This window comes from Cavia porcellus, unplaced genomic scaffold (assembly GCF_034190915.1).
Source record: "Cavia porcellus strain 051 isolate PalLab524CR breed Dunkin Hartley unplaced genomic scaffold, mCavPor4.1 scaffold_133, whole genome shotgun sequence".
Classification (NCBI taxonomy): Eukaryota; Metazoa; Chordata; class Mammalia; order Rodentia; family Caviidae; genus Cavia; species Cavia porcellus.
Window position 1 is genome coordinate 264087 of NW_026947616.1, and position 19608 is coordinate 283694.

Below are 19608 nucleotides of genomic sequence, written 5' to 3' on the forward strand. Positions count from 1 at the left end.
ACTCTCTGTGCAGTATGGATGTAGACAAATCCACCCTACATTGACACAGATGCACACACTAAACATGGCCACATCATCATCATATGCAACAAGGGCTCCCTCACCGCCTTCTAATCTGTCTTGGGATACCTGAGCTTCCTGGCTCTGTTCAACTTCATTGTGGCTTTTCTGGCCAGGAACTTGCCTGACACATTCAATGAAGTCAAGTTGCTGACATTCATCATGCTTGTGTTCTGCAGTGTGTGGTTAATGTTCTCCCCCATGTAACATGGCAGCAAGGGTATGCTGATGGTAGCCATGGATGTCTTCTCCATCTTGGCCTCCAGTGTAGGGCTGCTGGGTTGAATTTTTGTCTCTAAATGCTACATTGTTCTCATAAGATCTGCAAACAATTCTTTGACAGGTTTGAAAAACAGAAGGAAACTTTAGTGAAAATGGACGTTCTGAACATTCCAACTAGTGTCTACCACATATTTAAAGTTGAAAATCACTTTCCTTATACATTATAATATTCTGAATTAAAATGAAATCATTTTGGCTTAAATTACATCTTCATTTTTAATAAAATCATTGATCCATATAAACCAAATTCTGCTGCCTAAAACTACATAGAACAATGCTATCACAGATTATCAAATGCCTTTCAAGGTGTTAACCACAAATTTATTTTCATAGTTTTCCAACTTATACAAACTCATTAACTCTAATTTGATCAGTTATTCATGTGTGATTTTCTGCCTCTTGTTTATCTTTGAGTTCCACTGTAGATGTCACATTTTTATTTTTTGTTAGTATCATTTTTAATTAGAATTATACTCAAATGTGCTAGCTTTTGAAGTTACATATTTCATATGATCTTAGTGTATTGTCCATGAACCATTTTCAATCATTAAAAATCTAATTCTAATCCATGTGTTCAAAGTGTTAGAACATTCATTCTCTATGTGTGTCCAATGATTATGAAATATTACACTATGTTACTATATCTCCAGAGGGATGATTAAAATATCATGTTTTCCTAAATTCAAAGAAGAAATAAGACAGTTCCTATAAATAAACAATAATGACAGTACAGTATATCATCACTTCTCAGACACACTGAAATTAATTTTCACAGAAAGTTTATAATTGTGATAGCTCTCTTAACAAAAACAAAATAGCTTCAAATAAACACTTTAACCAAATATGTCAAAGTCCTACCAAAAAAGGTCAATCAAATGTGAAGGAAGGAAAACATAAATAACAGATCAATATTCAATAAAATTGAAACAAAACCATAATACAAAGAATCAATAAATCAAAGACCTGCTTCTTTGGATGAGTAAACACAATTCTTTAAAAAATTTCTCCTTGAATCTAGGGAACTGTGTTGCCAGAGGAGGGAACTGTACTGCCTGAGGAGGTGAGTTCCTGCACACTGTCCTGAGCCCCAGGAGAGTTTAAGTTCACGGCTCCCAGTGGTCAAGGATCTACCCAGCTTCCAGCCACACTAGACTGAGCTCTACAGTTTTCAGGCCTGGGCCACGTCCAGTGTCCTCCTTTCAGTCTGGGCAACTATGCTGCCAGAGGAGGGAACTGTGCTACCTGAGGAGGTGAGTTCCTGCTCACCGTCCCAAATTCCCAGAGAATTTAGGATCATGATCCCAGTGGTCAAGAATCCACCCAGCTTCCAGAAACACTAGACTACCCTTGGGACATTTTGCAGTCCAATTAGATTACACCCAGCAACCTTCTTCAACCCCTTTTATTTGTGCCTGATTTTAAGGTAAAGGCATTACCTTTAATGAGAGTTGAGACCACATGAAGTGAGTTCTAGCATGTTGATCCTTGCCTGAGAGCACTGGATCATCATCCACAGTGGTTAGATGCCTGCCCTGCTTCCTGGAACACTGGAGGTGGCAAGGAAGGTCCTAAGGGCCTGACTGAACAATGCTCAGCAACCTCTATTCAGTCCCTGGAGCCCAGAACATAGGAGACGATATCCAACAGGCCCAGGGGAAGCCTTGGAACAACACTTGAAACACAGAAATATAGGAAAATTACAAAATGAAAGACCAAATGCAATCTCAAACCTCCAGCCCACTTCAAGAAAGCCTAGGAACCATGTACATGGAAGAAAATATATGCCATACACCTGAAATAATAGCAACTGAAATAAAGAAGCAACTCCAGAAGCTTTAAAGGAGTTCCAAAAAGAAATGATCTCCCAGGTAAAAGAAGAAATGATAAAAGTAATGAAAGAGATTTTGAACACATATAAAGAAGGCACAGTTAAAAAAATATAGAAACAAAAAGATAGAATCGCTGGATGAACAATATAAGAAACAAACAGAATACATGAAGAAGATTCAAAGAGATATACAGGAAATCACAAATTCTAAAGAAAGTAGTTAAAACCACCTCAACAAAAGTGAAGATAAAATTTCAGACCTCGAAGACAAGATTGCAGCTAGTGAATAGGAAAGGAAAAATCTTTTAAAAATAACAAGGAACAGCTGCAACATGATGCAAAGAAAAACAACATATAAGGATAAATGAAAATGATTTGGACAACACGAATGATATCAAAAGGCTACTGACAAAAGTAAAAGCTGAAAATTTCCCAAATATGAGACTGGAAACTGACATACATATTAGTGAAACATATAGAACTCCAAATAGCCAGAATCAAAATAAAACTACACCCAGACATATAATAATCACCATCCTAGAAATCCAACATAAGAATAGAATATTAAAAGCTGTTAGAGACAAAAGACAGATCACCTAGAAAGGAAAACCTATCAGAATCACATCAGACTTCTCAGCACAAACAATAAAGTCAACAAGAGCATGGAGTGATACATGTCAGATCTTAAACGAAAATAATTTTCAATCTAGACTGAGGTACACTGCAAAACTGCCCTTCAAATGGAAGGAGAAATAAGATACTTCCATAACAAAGAAGAGCTGAAGAACTTCATGACCACCAAGCCAACCCTATAAAGAATACTGAAAGACAGTTTACATACACTTAGGAAAAAACCACTAAACAAAGCATACAATTAAACAGTACGGAAAGATAAAGATTCGATAGCAGTAAGAAAACATGTCAAAAATAAATCAACGTAAAACAGTTATAACCATTAATGTAAATGGTCTCAATTCACCAATTAAAAGAAATAGACTGGCAGAATGGATCAAGAAACAACATCCAACCATATGCTGTCAAAAAGAAACCCATCTAACCCAAAAGAAAACTCATAAACTGAAAGTCAAAGGATGGAAAACAGTACTTCATGCGACAGGAAATGACAAACAATGGGGGCAGCTATTCTGTTTGTAAACAATGTGAACTTCAAACCAAGAATGATCCTAAGAGATACAGAAGGTCACCAAATATTAGTCAGGGGAAAACATCAAGAGGAAGAGATTATAATCTTAAATATATATGCAGCAAATTACAGAGCACCCAGTCATACAAGTCAAGTATTAACAGAAATGAAAAATCAAATTAGCAATAACACAACTTTAACAGGAGACCTTAACACATCATTCACACCAAGGGACATATCAACCAGACAGAAAATCAGCAAAGAAATAACAGAACTGAATCACACCTGTGAACAAATGGACTTGTAAGACACATACAGAGTGTCCCATCCAAAAAATCTGAATATGCATTCTTCTCAGCAGTACATAGCACATTCTCTAAAATAGAACAAATATTAGCCCTGAGAACACATTTAAGTAAATGCAATACAATTGAAATTAACCCTGCATGTTATCAGATCATAGTGCCATGAAACTAAAAATTAATGATAAAAGAAACTGCAAAAACCACACAAAAACATAGAAATTGAATCACACATTCTTGAGAAATCAGTGAATCACAGAGGAACTTGAAGAAATTAAACAATGCCTACAAGCAAAGGAAAATACAAATTCAACTTACCAAAATCTGTGGGATGCAATGAAAGCAGATCTCAGAGGAAAATTAATTGCACTGAGACACCAGAAACAGAACAAGCACAGATAAGCAACCTGATGTTACATCACAAACATCTAGAAAAAGAAAAGCAAGTCACACCCAAAGCCAAAAGAAGGGAGGAAATTATAAAAATCGTAACAGAAATTAATGCAATAGAGACTAAGAAAACAACCAAAGAATCAATGAATCAAACAGTTTGCTCTTTCAAAGAATAAATAAAATTAATAAGCCCCAAGCCAAGCTTCTTTAAATAAGGAAAAAGCTCAAATTCATGCAATAAGGAATAAAAAAGGTGAAGTCACTACAGAATCTGTTGCTATTCAGAAGATCATCAACATCTCTTTCAAAAACCTCTACTCTCATAGGTTCAATAACACAGAAGAAATCTGGACAGATTCCTAGAAACATATGAAGTACAAACCTGGGGCTAGAAGATGTAAAACTGCTGAATAATACAATTTCTATTAATGCAATTGAAAATGCAATTAAATCACAGTATCAAAGAATACAAAGTAGACATTCAAACAGAGAGACTGCAAACAGCTGTGTTCAATGATCCAAAAACATTAATATAGTCAGCTATTCAACACCCCTATACACACTTGCTGTTATATCCGTTAGAGCTCTTTTTTTTTCCCTTCCTCTCTTTTTACAACAAAATTTACACATTTTGGATTTTATTACTTGTGATTTGAGCAACTATTTCCAAGATGATAATATGTAATCTATTAACACGTGATTTCTTACTGTTATGTTTTTTTTGTAGTTCTGTATTATATGTAACCTTACACTGCTTTGTTTTGTTTTGTGTTTTTCTCTTTTTCCTCTTAAATAAAAAAAAAAGAAAACTTCGTATGGAAAAAAATGCAATTAAATCCTTACCTACAAAGAAGAGCCCAGGCCCAGATGGATTCACTGCATAATTCTACAAGAAATACAAAGAAGACTTAATGCTGACATTTCTCATACTCTTCAATGACATGGAAAGGGAAACAATTCTTCCTAAGTCATTCCTGGAAGCAAGTATTACTCTAGTACCAAAACCTGACAAAGATCCAACCAGAAAAGAGAACTACAGGCAAATCTCCTTAATGAACACAGATACAAAAATCTTCAATAAAAAATATTGATAAATAGTATGCAGAAAATCAGCAATAATAATATACACCATGACCAAGTGGGATTCATCCCAGGTGTGCAGGGATGGTTCAACATACATAAATCAATAAATGTAATGCATAATATCAATAAAGCCAAAAGTAAGAATCACAAGATCATTTCTATATATGCAGAAAAAGTTTTTGATAAGGTCCAACACTCACTCATGATAAGAACCTTACAGAAAACTGGAGTAGATTGTCTTTACCTCAATATGATAAAGGCCATCTGTGACAAACCAACAGCCAGAATCATATTAAATTGCCAAAAACTGAGTGCCTTTACCTTAAAATCAGGCACAAGAGAAAGATGTATCTTATTACCAATCCTATTCAACATAGTACTGAAAATACTAGCCAGAGAAATAAAAGGGGTAAAGATAGGAAGCGAGGAAGTTATATTACCATTATTTGCAGATGATATGATACTTTACATGGAAGACCCCCAAAACTCCATTGAAAGACACCTAGATATAATAAATAAATTCAGCAATGTAGCTGGATATAAAATCAATACTCAAAATTCAGTAGCATTCCTACACACTAACAACAAAATCACTGAGAGAGAAACAAGAGAAATCAGACCCTTCACACTAGCATCCAAAAAAAAATGAAATGCTTAAGAAATCGTCTCATGAAAGCAGTAAAATATTTATATAGGGGAATTTTTAATACCCTGAAATAAGAAATCAAAGAGAATCTCAGAAAATGGAAAGGCATCCCTTGTTCATAGATAGGAAGAATACATATTGTGAAAATGGCCATTCTCCCAAAACTGTTATACAGATTCAATGCAATCCCAATAAAGATACCTCAACATACCTCATAGATCTAGAGAATTCACTCCTAAAATTCATCTGGAACCAGAAGAGACCTAGAATAGCCAAGGAAATTCTAAGCAGCACAGACAAGGCAGGAAGCATCACTGTCCTGGACTTGAAGTTATACTACAAAGCTTCTGTAATAAAATCAACATGATACTGGAATAAAAACAGATCTGAAGATCAGTGGAATAGATTACAAGATACAATCACAACTACCAACACACTCAAACACCTTATCTTAGGTAAAGGGTCTAAACATGTTCACTGGAAGAACAACAGTCTCTTTAATAAATGGTGCTGGAAAAACTGGCTCTCCATATGCTGAAAACTAAAACTAGACCCATGCCTATCACCATGTACCAAGCTAAAATCTAAATGGATCAAGATCTGAATATTAAAACAGAAACACTAAATCTGTTGGAAGACAAAGTAGCTAAAAATCTTGAAGACATAGGGATAGGTAGAGAATTCATAAACAGGAATCAAACTACATGGGAACGACTTCCAAGAATCAATAATTGAGATCACAGCTTATTAAAAAAGCTCTGCATGTCAAAAGATATCTCCAACATGATGAAAAGAAAACCCACAATATTGTAGTGAACTGTCCCTCAGACAAAGGATTTCTGTCTAAAACATATAAAGAAGTAAAAAATTTGGACCCCTGAAAATCAAAGACTGAATCCAATAATGGGCATCTGAGAAGAAAACACAGCTCTGAGATGAAGAAATACAAATGACAAATAAATACATGAAAAAAATGTTCATTATAATTAGTCATTATAGAAATGCAAATTAAAGCAACACCGAGATTCTATCTCATTCCTGAAAAAATGGCCAGAATCAAGAAAACTACCAATAGCAAATTCTGGAGAGACTGTGGGGTAAAAGGAACTCTCCTGCACTGTTGATGGAAGTGTAGACTGGTGTAATCACTGTAGAGGTCAGTCTGGAGATTTTTCAAAAAGCTGGAATTGAAAGTTCCATTTTATCCAGTTATTCCACTTCTATGCATATTCCCAGAAGAACTGAAAACATCATACCACCATCATATATGTACACCCATGTTTTTAGCAGCACAATTTGTAATAGCCAGATCTTGGAAACAACCTAAGTGTTCATCAACTGAGGCATTTATAAAGAGGATGTAGTATTTTTATACAATGGATTACTACTCAGCTATTAAAATGATCACATTGAGATATTTATAAGTAAATGGACACAGCTTGAGACCATACTCATAAGTGAAATAAATCAAACTCACATGTATAAATATTGGATAGTCTCCCTGGTGTAAGAAATGGCAAGAATACACAAGAGTTTATGGTAAGCATAATTCCCCATTACATTGCTTTGAAGCCTTATAATGTTTTCATTCATTAGTTGGAATGATTTTATCCTGGTTTGTTTGATTTTATTGTCTGTGATTATATGAGCAGCTATTTTGAAGAAAGCAAGACATTATAATAGGCAGTGCTGATTTAATATCATCTAGCTTTGAAGTCCTACCGTGCTTTTGTTCTTCTGTTTCCACTGGTGCTATCATGTTGTGTCTTATTGGACTTTATTTTGTGTGACAATTAAACAAAATTTTTATGGACAATGAGATAATATAGTAGTCATTGCTCATTTTCTTTTATGTGGTTCTGAATGCCCTGTAATACTTTCATTCTTTTGAATGGTTTTGTAGTATTTTTTATGTTTGATACTATTTTATATGATGATATGCTCAACTATCTCAAAGAAAAAGGCATTATGATAGTTACTGTTAATTACGAGTTGTCTTGTGGTGAAATACTGTGATGCTTTCATTGTTCTGATCTGCTTTGTTATGTCCTCTGTTGTCTTAACCTCTTTAAAATAAAAACAAATTTTCTTAAAAAAAACAAACCTTGGGCCCCTGAACCCCACCCACACCTGAAGGCTTCACATAGCAGAACTTGCTGTCTCACACTTCTGGAGGCTGACAACAAGGTGGCAGCCGGGCTGGATCTTCATAGGGCTGCAGTGAAAGGATCTGTCCAGGTTCCTGTTCCAACATCCTGGAGAGCCATCTGCATCCTCTGTGGCTGCATCCAGCCCTCACCCCAACACATGAGTCTTTGGGCAGCACTAAGACTCCCCCTAGCCTCATATTCGCTTATTACACAGACAGCAATCCTGTCTCCAAATAGGGTCACTTTCTGAGATGTGGCAAGGACTTCCTCACCGCAGATTTGGGAGAATTCATTTCAGCCTCCAATGGAGGCCACAGGGAAATTTTGATATTTAAATCACATTTCGGAGCAGTTGGCTGGCTTTGTGGAGAAAGATAAAGAAAAACTTAAGCACTAGGACAGATGGTGTTGCATTTGTATATTGGTTGCTTTAAAGATGAGGCAAACAATGGCTGGCCCTTGGCGACTCTGGATTTGCTCTACATTTTCTGCTCTGAACTCCTTTTTATTCAATTTAGATTTTATTAGTTCATAATTGCAGCACATAATGATTCCCTTCCCAGTGGAGAGTTGGCACATGGACACAGCACATCATAATTCCCTTTTCATCCCTTTCCCCTCCCTTCCCTCTGTCCTCTCTCTGTCTCTTGGTCTTCACATTTGCAAAAGGGCTGTCTCTCATGTTTGCTGTCTTTTAATTTGCTCTTTATTTATATTTTGAGTTTCTTATCAGAAACCATGTGAGAGGTAAGCTTTTGTGTCTGATTTATTTCACTTAATCTTATGAGCTCAAGTGTGTCCATTTTCCTATAAATGACTCAAGTTTATCCTTCTTTTTGGCAGAGTAGTATTCCATTGTGTGTAAATACCACATTTTCTTTATCCACTCATCTGTATATGGACAGATATTGGTTGTTTCCAATACTTAGCTGTTATGAATGTGCTACTGTAAAGCACAGGTCCCCAGGAGCTACTGAGTGAGCAGACTGTTCTAGTCAGGAGAGGTCCCCTAGAGGAGCTGTACATGCAGTGGGCTGGTGCACCAGTAAGTGGGCACCCATGTGCCAGGAGAGAGGAGGGAGGGACAGGAATGTGGAGAATGGGGAGGCGGCTGCTTCTGTGGGCCACATAAGCCAGGGAAGTGGCCAGTTTCCCTCCGAGAGCAGGAGGAAGCCAGAATTCACAGCTCTTCTCAGGGTGTGAGCACCCTGCAGTCGCCTGCTTCTTCCCTTGGCTTGGTAGAGGTCTGGGACAATAAGGCTTATGAGCCCCTCTCCCTCAGTGACACTGCTGTCCCCAAGCCTGAGTATTACCAAAGCTGGAGTCCATTGGGGACACAGGAGGGATGCAGGCAGCCTTTGAAAACTGGGCGCCCCTGACCACCACTGCACCAAGGTTACCCTACCCAGCTCCACACTAGGCCACTTCTCTGCCTGGGACCTGGCCCTTGCCTCTCATCCTGTCCTTGGTGTCCTTCCTTCCTCCCCAGCAAAGGTCCCCAGCTCCAGCAAGGCCCATTGCGGTAGCTGCCAAGGTCTGGATGTTGGTGCCTCTTCATTTGTTTAAGACCTGCTTGTGTTGAAGTCTATCATTGTGTTCTTCTCTCCCGCTGGGCCTGGGCTGCAGCACAGCTGAGGCCTGCTGCATGGGGATGCAGGATTGTGCTCCAGTGCCCTCCATCCTCAGCCACACACCAGCCCTTACATAAAGTTACTTTTGTTTGAGCCCAGACTCCCAGTTATGACCTGAGCTTTGGGGCTGGAGGACCTTCCCCTTCCTCCCTACACTCCCTGGGCCACACAGACCTGAACAGCAAGGCAGGTGGGCCTGGAGATCACTCGGTGGTAGGCAGAAGCACCCCAGTATTTGTGGGGCATCTCACTGTAAAGTGAAGTTCTGCCATCTCTTGGCCCCAAACCCCTGCCAGCTCGGTCAGTGTCCAGGGGGTGTCTCTGGAGCACCCCTTGCTGTCTGCTGTTTAGCTGAGTTGCTCAGGGGAGAGTGCAACATGTTCTGTTCCTCAGGGTGGACAAGGACAAGGAAGACCTGGAGGGGGAGCATGTCACAAAAGTAAAATGCCCACCCCCCCGCCCCCGTGTGCACCACCTTTCTTTCCTGCTGTCCTTACTTTGAAATCCCAGAGGAGAAGCATCATCATCCTTGTCCTCTGCCTCACACTTGAAGTAATGCATAAGATCATCCTCCCTCACTCTGTCTCTAGGAGGTGAGGGCAGGGACATGGCCATCAGGAAACCCAGAGCCCTGTGTCTCAGCTGGGTCAGAGGTATGGTCTGACAGGCATGGCCTGTGCAGCCTCCCTTGGTGCCATCTGATGAAGGTGACACTGCCTTTGTAGCCCTGTTCCTGCAGGCTCCAGGCCTCCACGTTCCAAGAACTCTTGGGGATGTTCTGTCCCCTCTTTGACCTCCCCTCCGTCTGCTCTGGGCAGATTTATGACTGCAGCCAGATGCACTACCAGCTGACCCAGTTCATACAGGAAGTTTGGAAGAGCCCCTTTGGCAAGGCTTCCTGGCCCCAGTGCCCTTCTGCCCCTGCCCACACCCATGCCTCTTGGTCCTGGTGTTGAGAGACAACAGGGCCGAGGTGGCTAAGCTATGGGCACAGCCTGGTGTGCTCCTGGGAAGGAGGAGGAGAGCCAGCTCCTTGTCCTTCACCACCCATCACTTCACTACATCCTCTTGACTTTAGAACCTTTTTGTGTGAATGAAGACATGAGAAGCCTGGGTGCTGCAGCTGATCAAAAACTGCTGCAGGGAGATGCAGAGAAGCCCACATGGTAGGAGCTGAGACCAGTGTGGCCATGGCCACACTGGGGTGGGGGACAGATGGAAAGCCCTCAAGGGTCCTGAGCTTAGAGCAGGCACTCAGAGGACAAAGACCAGACCATGAGGTCTTGAAAGCAAATAATGGTAAGGCCGGCCTAGCCCTCTCCCAAGAAGGGAAGGAGCGAAGTCCCTGGATAGAACATGGATTTACAGGCAGTTTACAGAGAGAAGAACACAGCCTCAGGTAATGAATCTGATTCATGAGTGGATGACACCACTGCTGAGGCAGAACTCGGAGGGTCCTTTAGACCCGCTCAGGGGAAAGCAGGGGTTACTCCATGACCCTGAGCTCTCTCCTGGTCCCTGAGATATGCATGGTCCTTCCTGTCTTTGCTCCTGGGCCTGTGCTACCCACAGAGTAAGAACAGAGCTGAGGCAGACAAATCCAAGAGATGGCAGCAGGAAGACTAGGCTGCTTGCCCCTTCCACAACCGAGAGCAGACACAGCTGCTCCAGGATGAGACCCTGGTGGCCCTTTGGAGGGCCCCTATTATGAGAGCTGGCTTACCATCCCTGTGGCCCAGGTGAGCATGTGCTCGTGCACGGGTCCCTGCTATATAGTCTAGGGAGACACCACACACAGCCAGGCTATCCAACTCTGATGGCCCCAAGGGCAGGAGGCCACTTATTGGCACAGGACCGTAGACTTGGTGGGTGTTCACAGAGAAACTGAGGCACAGTCCTCCTCTCTACCTCAATCTCCTGCCTAACACCAACCTTGCATTGGTGAGGTGAATGTAAAGAGTTCTGGACTTGCTGATGGATGCACAGGAGGAGGCCCGGCAGTCAGGGCCCTGAATTTCTCAGTCAGCTTTGCCCTTGTGGTGGCCAACTGAGGTGGCCACATGCTACAGGTGACATTTGGTGACTTCCCTGTGTGATCACTGACCATGAGCTGTGGTGCTCCCATCTGAACCAGGACCTTATGCTTTCCAGATTCTGAGTAGTTCTCATCATTTATCAGTATTTTAACTGGAGGATATTTTTCTCCTTGTGCAGTACTGGGAATTGCACCCAGGACCTTTGCAATGAGCTGCATCTCCTCATTCTATTATTTTTTTGTTTGTATTGTTTTAAAATTTGAGACAGAGTCTCATTATTTTGTTAACTAACCAGGCTGAGCTGAAACTCATCATCCTCCTGTCTCAGCCTTCCAGGGTCCTGGGATGACAGGTGAACCACCACACCCTCCTTGAAAAGTATTCATAACAAAATGTAGCTAAAATTGACAAAGTGCTTTAGTTTTGGTTACTGGAACCAAAGTAAACTGAGGCAGATGAGGAAACTGAGGTTCCAAGATTAAACAGCTGTATTGTGGACATCTGGCTGAAGGGCCAGGTTGTCATCATTAACAAAGCACACAACCTCATTGACATCATCAGGGGCATCCATGGCACAGAGGTCAGCATGTCCCAGGTGGTAGGCCTGCATGGGGCAGTGGTCTGTGGACCCTTCCTTGAGGCCCTGGACCTCGATTCTTCTCAAGATAGCACTCTCGGCAGAGTTGCATGGCAACTTCTGGCTGACTGGGATGGGGACCAAAGAGCAGCAGGACTCTCAGGTTGCTGGGTCTTGTAACTCTCCATGTTGCTCAGGGAAATTTAATTGAGGCACATTTGAGACACTCTAAGTTTCTCTTTGTAATCTATCACATCCCATGTGCTTCACCAGCTGCCTCTGTGCTCCACACTGACCCCCAGTGGGGCTGGACTCCTGGCTGATGCTGTGAGCCCAGGGACTCAGAGGGTGAGTCCCAGGGACTAAGATCACATAGCACAGCTAGGGAGTGAGGAAGACCCTCTGGTTTCACACCAGCTTAGCAGGGTGCTGGCACCATAGGTCACAGTGTGATGTCATTCAAACAAGCAGGGAGCTTCCTTAGCTAAGGGTTTCAGCCTCTAGCTTTGCCTAGCCCAAAGCAGAGTTTCCTGTGCTCTCAGGTCCAACTGCCTCAGGGCCACAGGCCCATGCTCCATGGGTTTGCAACTCTCATGTCCCCTGCCCGTGATGGCTCCTGTGAGTCCTGAGCTGGCGTTTTCTGGGCACAGTGTCAGTTCTCCGTGGCCTGACTCTCAGCCACTTGTCCAGAGCCTGGTCTGACCTCAGCCTGTGCCCCGTGCTCTGTCCCCAGCTCTTCCAGGCTCACTCCCAGTTGCTTCAGTACAGAGTGGTACAAGTGGGATGCAGCTCCAGGGCAGGGGTATGGTCCTGGTTCCATCGGTCTGCATAGGGTGTGTCCGGCTCACCTTCCCATTTGGGTCCTATGTCCAGGGCGGGTTCCCCACTGGACCTGACCTACTTGGGACAAGACTACTGGCTCTTGGGGCTGAGCCTGTCTTTTCTCTGGGGTGTTGATTTTTTGTGACATGGCTGGGCCAGATATCGGGGAGCTGTAGAGGAACACCCACTAGAGGCCTACAGGTTTCTCCTCAAGAAGCATCTGATGGCCAAGAAACTGATGTACATCAAGTAGGTCCTGTACTTGTTGGAGCACTTTGTGGCAATGCTGGGAGGTAGGCAAGTACTGCCTCAGACCCTGCCTTTTCCTTGGCTGCCAGCAGGGACTCAGAGGTCCCACATGGGTGTCTGCTGTGTCTCTGTCACTGGTCTGTGAGATCCTTCTGCTGAGTCCAGCAGTCAAACCTCACAGCCTAGTGCATTTGTCCACATATTGTGCCCTTTCTTTTATTTTTTTTTTTTGGTACTGAGAATCAAACTCAGTATCTTCCACTCACCAGGCAGGCTCTGGGCCCGTCCTCCTACCACATTCTTCTCCCCACATGACTCAGTGCATGACATTCTGCCATGGGATTGGCATCTGGAAGCATCTGCCACACCCTGCATGGCCACAGTTTCATTTGTCCCATGATGGGAGCAGCCTGTGCCTTTGAACCCCATTTACAGCTGTGTCACTGAGCAGAGAGCCAGTGCTTCTCGTGTGACCCCACTTCAGACCAATGGTCTGATTGTGATTCGGTGCCCACGAAGGCGGGGGGCCTGTGGGTTTCTGAAGAAGGATCTTAACTCACACAGGGCTCTCAGATTCCTTTGCCTTGGCCACTGCAGTCCATGGCCCTGAAGCTGTCAACACCCTGTACTGTACAGAGTTGGTGCAGGAGGAGGTGCAAAAGGAAGGGAACGAGTTCCATTCACCCCATGTCTATGAGGCAGCTAGAACCTCTACCCTCTCCATGGGTTCTCTGCCTGCTATAAAAGACCAAAAGCAAAGCAGCCACCAGATCTTGCAGAGATGGGAAGGCCTAGTCCAATAAGCAGTGTGCAGATGGGAAGGTAAAAGTGATGGGCAGATGACTCCATTCTGACATATTTATGTCTGTTTCTCAAGGAATATCAAGCAGAACTTCAATACACAAAGCCTTTCAAAGACAGGTGAGATGTTGCTCAATGACCTGGGTGACCTGAGCTGCTCTGTCCCAGTGACAGCAGAAGCCAGGCTCCAGAGCAGGATGCCAAGCTCTGTTCCTGTCTTCTCTCGGGGACAGAGTTAAAGACCATCCACAACTTCCTCTTTCAGAGCCAAGTGAGCAACATAAACCTGTTCAAGGTAGAGCTGCTGCCTTTCCATCAAGGCCCATTGAATGTCCTTCTTGGTTCCAGCTGTGGGGCCTGCTGCTTTCAGACCACAGAATAAATAAAACGCAGAGACTCAGTCATGCAGCAGTCTGAGGTCTGAGGACCCAAAATACAAACTTGGGAAAGTACTGGCCTCTTAAGCATTTTATATCTAGGAGCTAAGTGACTGGGGGTTTCACACTGGGGTTTGGCTCGGTGGTAAGTGGAGCCTGTCGTAGAACTCAGGAGGCACAGAAGAGACTGCAGATGCCCCTACTCCTCTACTGTCTGACCCTGGAGCCTCAAATCTGACCACAGCCTTTGACCTGCACTCACTCTCACTGTGCACAGCTGGTTCCTGTGCACAGTGGCCAGCCACTATCACTGGAGTCACTGATCCCGCCTGTGGACATAGTATGTGCTGTCCTGGGAGGGTAACAGGTGAGGACCACACCACAGCACCTTGATCCAGGGGTGGACCAGCCCCTACCCTCGCCGAGCAGCCAGGCTGCGTGGGGTCAGCACCAACTGTCCTTTGCTCTGCTACGGGAACAATTTGGGCCACACCTGTTTTTTGCCTTCCCATATAGTGTTTTTGTTTTTGTTTTAAACCTGATTCTGAGCTCCAGCTCAGCTGCCATCACTGGGAAATAAAGTACAGGGACAGAGCATCTGTGGATTAATTAGAGCCATGGGACAGTTCTGAGGAGGCCATGGGAGTGAGTCTGTGCTTGGGTTTGGCAGTAGAGGAGGAAAGGAGAGGAGCAGGGTGGACCAGGACCCAGGCACTAGGTTGGCTTTGCTTTTCTTTTCTTTTCCTTTTCCTTTTCTTTTTCTCTTTCTTTCTTTTTTTCTTTCTTTCTTTCTTTCTTTTGAAACAGGATCTCACTATGTAGTGCAGGCTGGCCTTGAGCTCACTTTGTAGCCCAGGCTGGTCTTGAACTTGCAGCAGTCCTGCCTCAGCCTCTGGAGTGCTGGGACAATAGGCATGGGCCATCACACCTGGCAACTTTCTAAAATGCAGATCATGGCTAGCCCCTCCTACAGCTGTCTCACATTTGCAGGTCCAGAGGTACTGAGAGAAGAGCAAAGTCAGCAGGAAGGTACAGCCCCTGCCCTGGTCCTCATCACCTCGTGTCCTGCCTCAGGGGCCCCAGCTCATCTCTGTCCCTGCTCCTCATACTGGGGAGGGCATAGGCTGTTAATATCTGTAGTCCCATGTCACTCTATCATAATCTTTCCTCCTCCACCAGCTCTGTAGCTTACAGAATGCTATGGTGCCACCCTCCTACCACCCCAGGAGCAGTGCAGACTGGCTGTGCTCCAGTACTTCCTGCAGAGCCTGCATCTCAGGGTGACAGAGGGTGAGTTATAGGGCAGGGCTATGAGCCAGGCTGCTGGCCTGGGCGGCAGTGGATCAGACCTCACAAGAGTGCCATCCTCTGTACTCCTTCCACCCTCAGACCTCCCACCACTCCCCTGGAGGAGGCCAAGTTTGAGGCCACATGTGCTGCACATCGAAGGTTTCCTCACAGCCCTCACCACTGCCAAGAGAGAGCAGGGTCATCCTGAGCTGCCAAGATACCAAGCAGCTGGCCTGGTCAGGCTGCATCAGGGAGCCACACCAGGGACTCTGGGCACATCCCTGCCTTGCCTGGCTTAGCAATGGCTGGGGCAGGCAGTGACCTTATAGGTGGGGAGTTGCCCTCTGGCTGTGTGACCTGGACTAATTTCTCTCTTTGCACTGGCTCTCCTCTCCGTGTGTGTGTGTGTGTGTGTGTGTGTGTGTGTGTGTGTGTGTGTACATGTGCATGTATATGTGACAGCTGCACTGTCTACCTTGGCATTTGTCCCAGAGGGAAAACAGGGCTGGACTTCCCATTCTGTACCATTCTGTATGTGTCTTACAGCACACCTGGAAGCCCTGTGCTCAGACCACCCCTGCCCCTCTGTCTGTTCTCCTTTCAGGCAGCCGCAGTCAGAGCAGCCCACAAATTCTTGCTCCTGAATCCAGTTGTACACTTTGCCCAGGTGGTAAAGGAATGCTAGGCAGTGGTCAGTGCAGGGGACACCATGTAGCCCGTAAGGAATGGAGCCTTTGCCTCCTGTGCCCCAGGTGCTGGGATGGCTCATGGGAAGGACACAGCCTCAGAAAGGTATCCTCCCTGTCAGTCTTCCGGGCCCCCAACCTGAAAGAGATGATGCACAGGCCCAGCAGTGTTCCCTAGGTGGCACTGCAGAGGCCTCACAAGGCCTTCATGTGTCCTAGACCCTGAGGTCTCTTGCTGCCCTACCAGGGAGGTGTACTTCTTCTGAGGCTGGTGTAATGTGGACTTTTGGGTTTTGATGTAGAAACCAGGGAGAGGAACAGTGGAGGAGAAGTAGCCCCTCATTTCATGCTCAGAGATGAATGATGGTATGCGTCATGGCAGTGGACTTTCTCTGGTTAAGTTTCACAGGTGTCTGGGTCCAAGGCAGTGCATCAAAGCAGAAGAGAAGTCGTTCAAGGCAAGCAAAGACAGCAGAATCAGGCAGAGAGAAGACAAGCCTCTTTCTGGCCCTTTTGTTATATACTGGCTGCCAGGATTAGGGCAGTTCTGAGCCAAACAGTGGGTTGACTTATTGACCACCCATCCTCATTCCAAGCATTGCACCATAGATGGGTTACACAGTCTAGATCCAGCTGCCTTTCAGGGGACATCCAGACACAAACCATGATGTCCCCTGAGCTCCCCTCTTGCTGTCTTCCAATTACATGAATTCAGTGCATCTCCTAGACCACTGTGGCATTTTTGTGCTGTTAACAGCTCCACAGGAAATGCAGCCAGGTCTCTGCCCAGGAGTCCTGTTCACAGCTGCACATAAAGCAGACACACTGTGGTAGGCTGCCAGGATCTTGAGCCACCTTCAGCCTTTGTACCTGCCACAGTTACCGCTGTCACAATTTGTTTGTTTTCTTATTGCCCAGATTTCTAGATGTTTATTCATCCTGTGCCTTAGAGTTCTCTTTGATAATCACATGTTTTCGGAATCAGCATTGGGAGCCCCTGCCCACCCCCTCTGGTCCTGTGGACTGGACCCCAGGCCTAGCTGCCTCCTGACTTTCACACACAGCAGAGCGACATGTCTGTGGAAGGTGGTACCAAGTACTTGGTGCTGGGGTGACCCACCTCTTCCCAATTGTCACAGTGCCTAGGCCATGTCTCAGGGACACTGAGGAGATGCATTTTGAAAAGTGAGAATGTGTATTGACATTTCTGAATCAAAATAACAAACTTAACTTCCTTGACCTCAAATTTAGATCCCTCAGGGCAGGCAGAGCACAGGGAAATTAGATAAATCTGGGTTCAGTGATGATGACAACAGCAAAAAATGTCAATACTTGGTTGCTGAGTGAACATGTGGGTAACTATTTCTTTAGTCTCTCAGTATCTTTAAACAGCCTGACACTCACAGCCCTGCAACAACAGGAAACCTGCCAAAGGAAGGGGCGCTGCTGGGCCTGGCAGTGCGCAGCTCTGCCTGAAATCAGGTTTTTCTCCCAGTGCTTCTCTTGGTAGTGGAACCAGTCACTGGGAACTTTTAGGTTTCTGTGTGGTTAGTTTTCTTTTTTCCCTTTCGATCTAATTTTTTTTTAAAACATATAACCACCTTTGCAGTTCAAAAGTTAAATCCATTTAAAAAAAAAATACAGCCAGGGACTCTCACCCTGTCCCTCAGCCAAATTGTCCCTGTCCCATGGGGAATCCATTTCCTCAGCTGGGGCTGGAGCTTTCTGGTGAATTGTTGGGTGGTGCTGCTGGGGGTTTAAGACTTTTTTTTGCCAAAGGAAATATGTGCCTGCCGTTTTCTGTGTCCATGAGAGGTGTTGGCCCCACATGCTGGTACATGCTGGCGGTGGCTGGCCAGTAGCGCAGCGAGGTCTACAGGCTTTAGTAGCTGTGGGCTCCATGTGGGGCCGAAGTGGCATGGTTCATGTAGCAGGCAGTCTCCCCTGCACTCCTGGGGTCCATCTCTGTGCAGAGGGCCTCCCAAGAAGGAAAACCCTCTGCATGGCTACTCTGCAGTTCTTTGCTGTTTGCAGGGTAGACTCCTAGGTAAGGAACTGCTGGGTTTAGAAAGGTGAAACTACTTTTCACTTGCTAAACAGTGTGACCTCTGCTCACTGGGTTTTGCCATTGGCCCGTCCCTGGGTGGGACCACCAGAGGGTGGCTTGTCACCTGCTCCCTTCCCACTATTACACTGTGACCTGCCATCTGCATGGCCCACCTTCCTTGCCCCCAGGGGCCCTTAGTGTGGGCTATAAACCCCCTTCCTGTGTGGGAGATGGGTGGGGAGCACACTCCGTGCACCGTGCCTAGCTTATGGAGCAGTTTCCCACCCCGTCCCTTCTCACCAGGTCATGTGATCCTCCCGGACACCCTCTTGCCCCTGGTCCTCTACAGTGTGCTAGCCAGCACTGGAGTTCACCTTCCAGCAGAGAGAGGTGCCCACAATAGTGGGTGCCAGCTTCAGCCCCCGTAGTCCCCATGGCACAGCACAATGCTCTGGTGTGCCCTGGCATTCAGGAAATCTGTAATGTGGCACCCATTCCAGCTGGCCCCCAGTGAGTAGTGTATCTCTAGATACTTTTCATAAAGGCATGGGCTGCCCCCTCACCTGGGCCTCTAATTGAGTTTCTTTCAGCTCTCCAGGCACCCCTTGAGGATGTGGGGGTGAGGGATTGCTCCCTGCCCTGGTTCCCTTGGTAATGTCAGCACCACCCCAGGTGGGCACAGGTCTGGACATGAATCCTTAGGGCTGCCTGGGGACTAGCACTTCCCTTGCCCTAGACACTGCTTGTTAAGGCTCTGGGAGTTGGGGGAGTTGGTGGCCTAACACTCTTAGTGTCCTCTCTCAGGTGCTTGCTCTGGGACCTGAGTCACAAAGGCAAGTGTGTTTGGCAGAGGCTGGCACATGTGCCTTCCAATGCCTCTCACAGGGTCAGGTGGCTGTTGCTCTATGGAGCCTGCTTGTCCACTGGGTTGAGCTCTTCCCTCGGCCTAGAGTCCAGCTGTGGTGTCCCAGGTCCTCTACAACCTGTGCAGCCCCTTGGGGGCTGGTCTGCTTCTTCCTTTCTGACTAGTAAGAGTGCCAGGTCCCCAACCACTGGGACAGGAGCAGCCTGCTGGCCCTCTGGCTGTCAGGAAAAAGGTGAGTGTCTCCTTACCCAGCAGGCCAGGCCTTTCTGGGGTGGCAGAGCACAGAACTCTCTGAACCGGGATGGTGCTACTCCTCCAGTCCCTTATCTTCATCCTTTC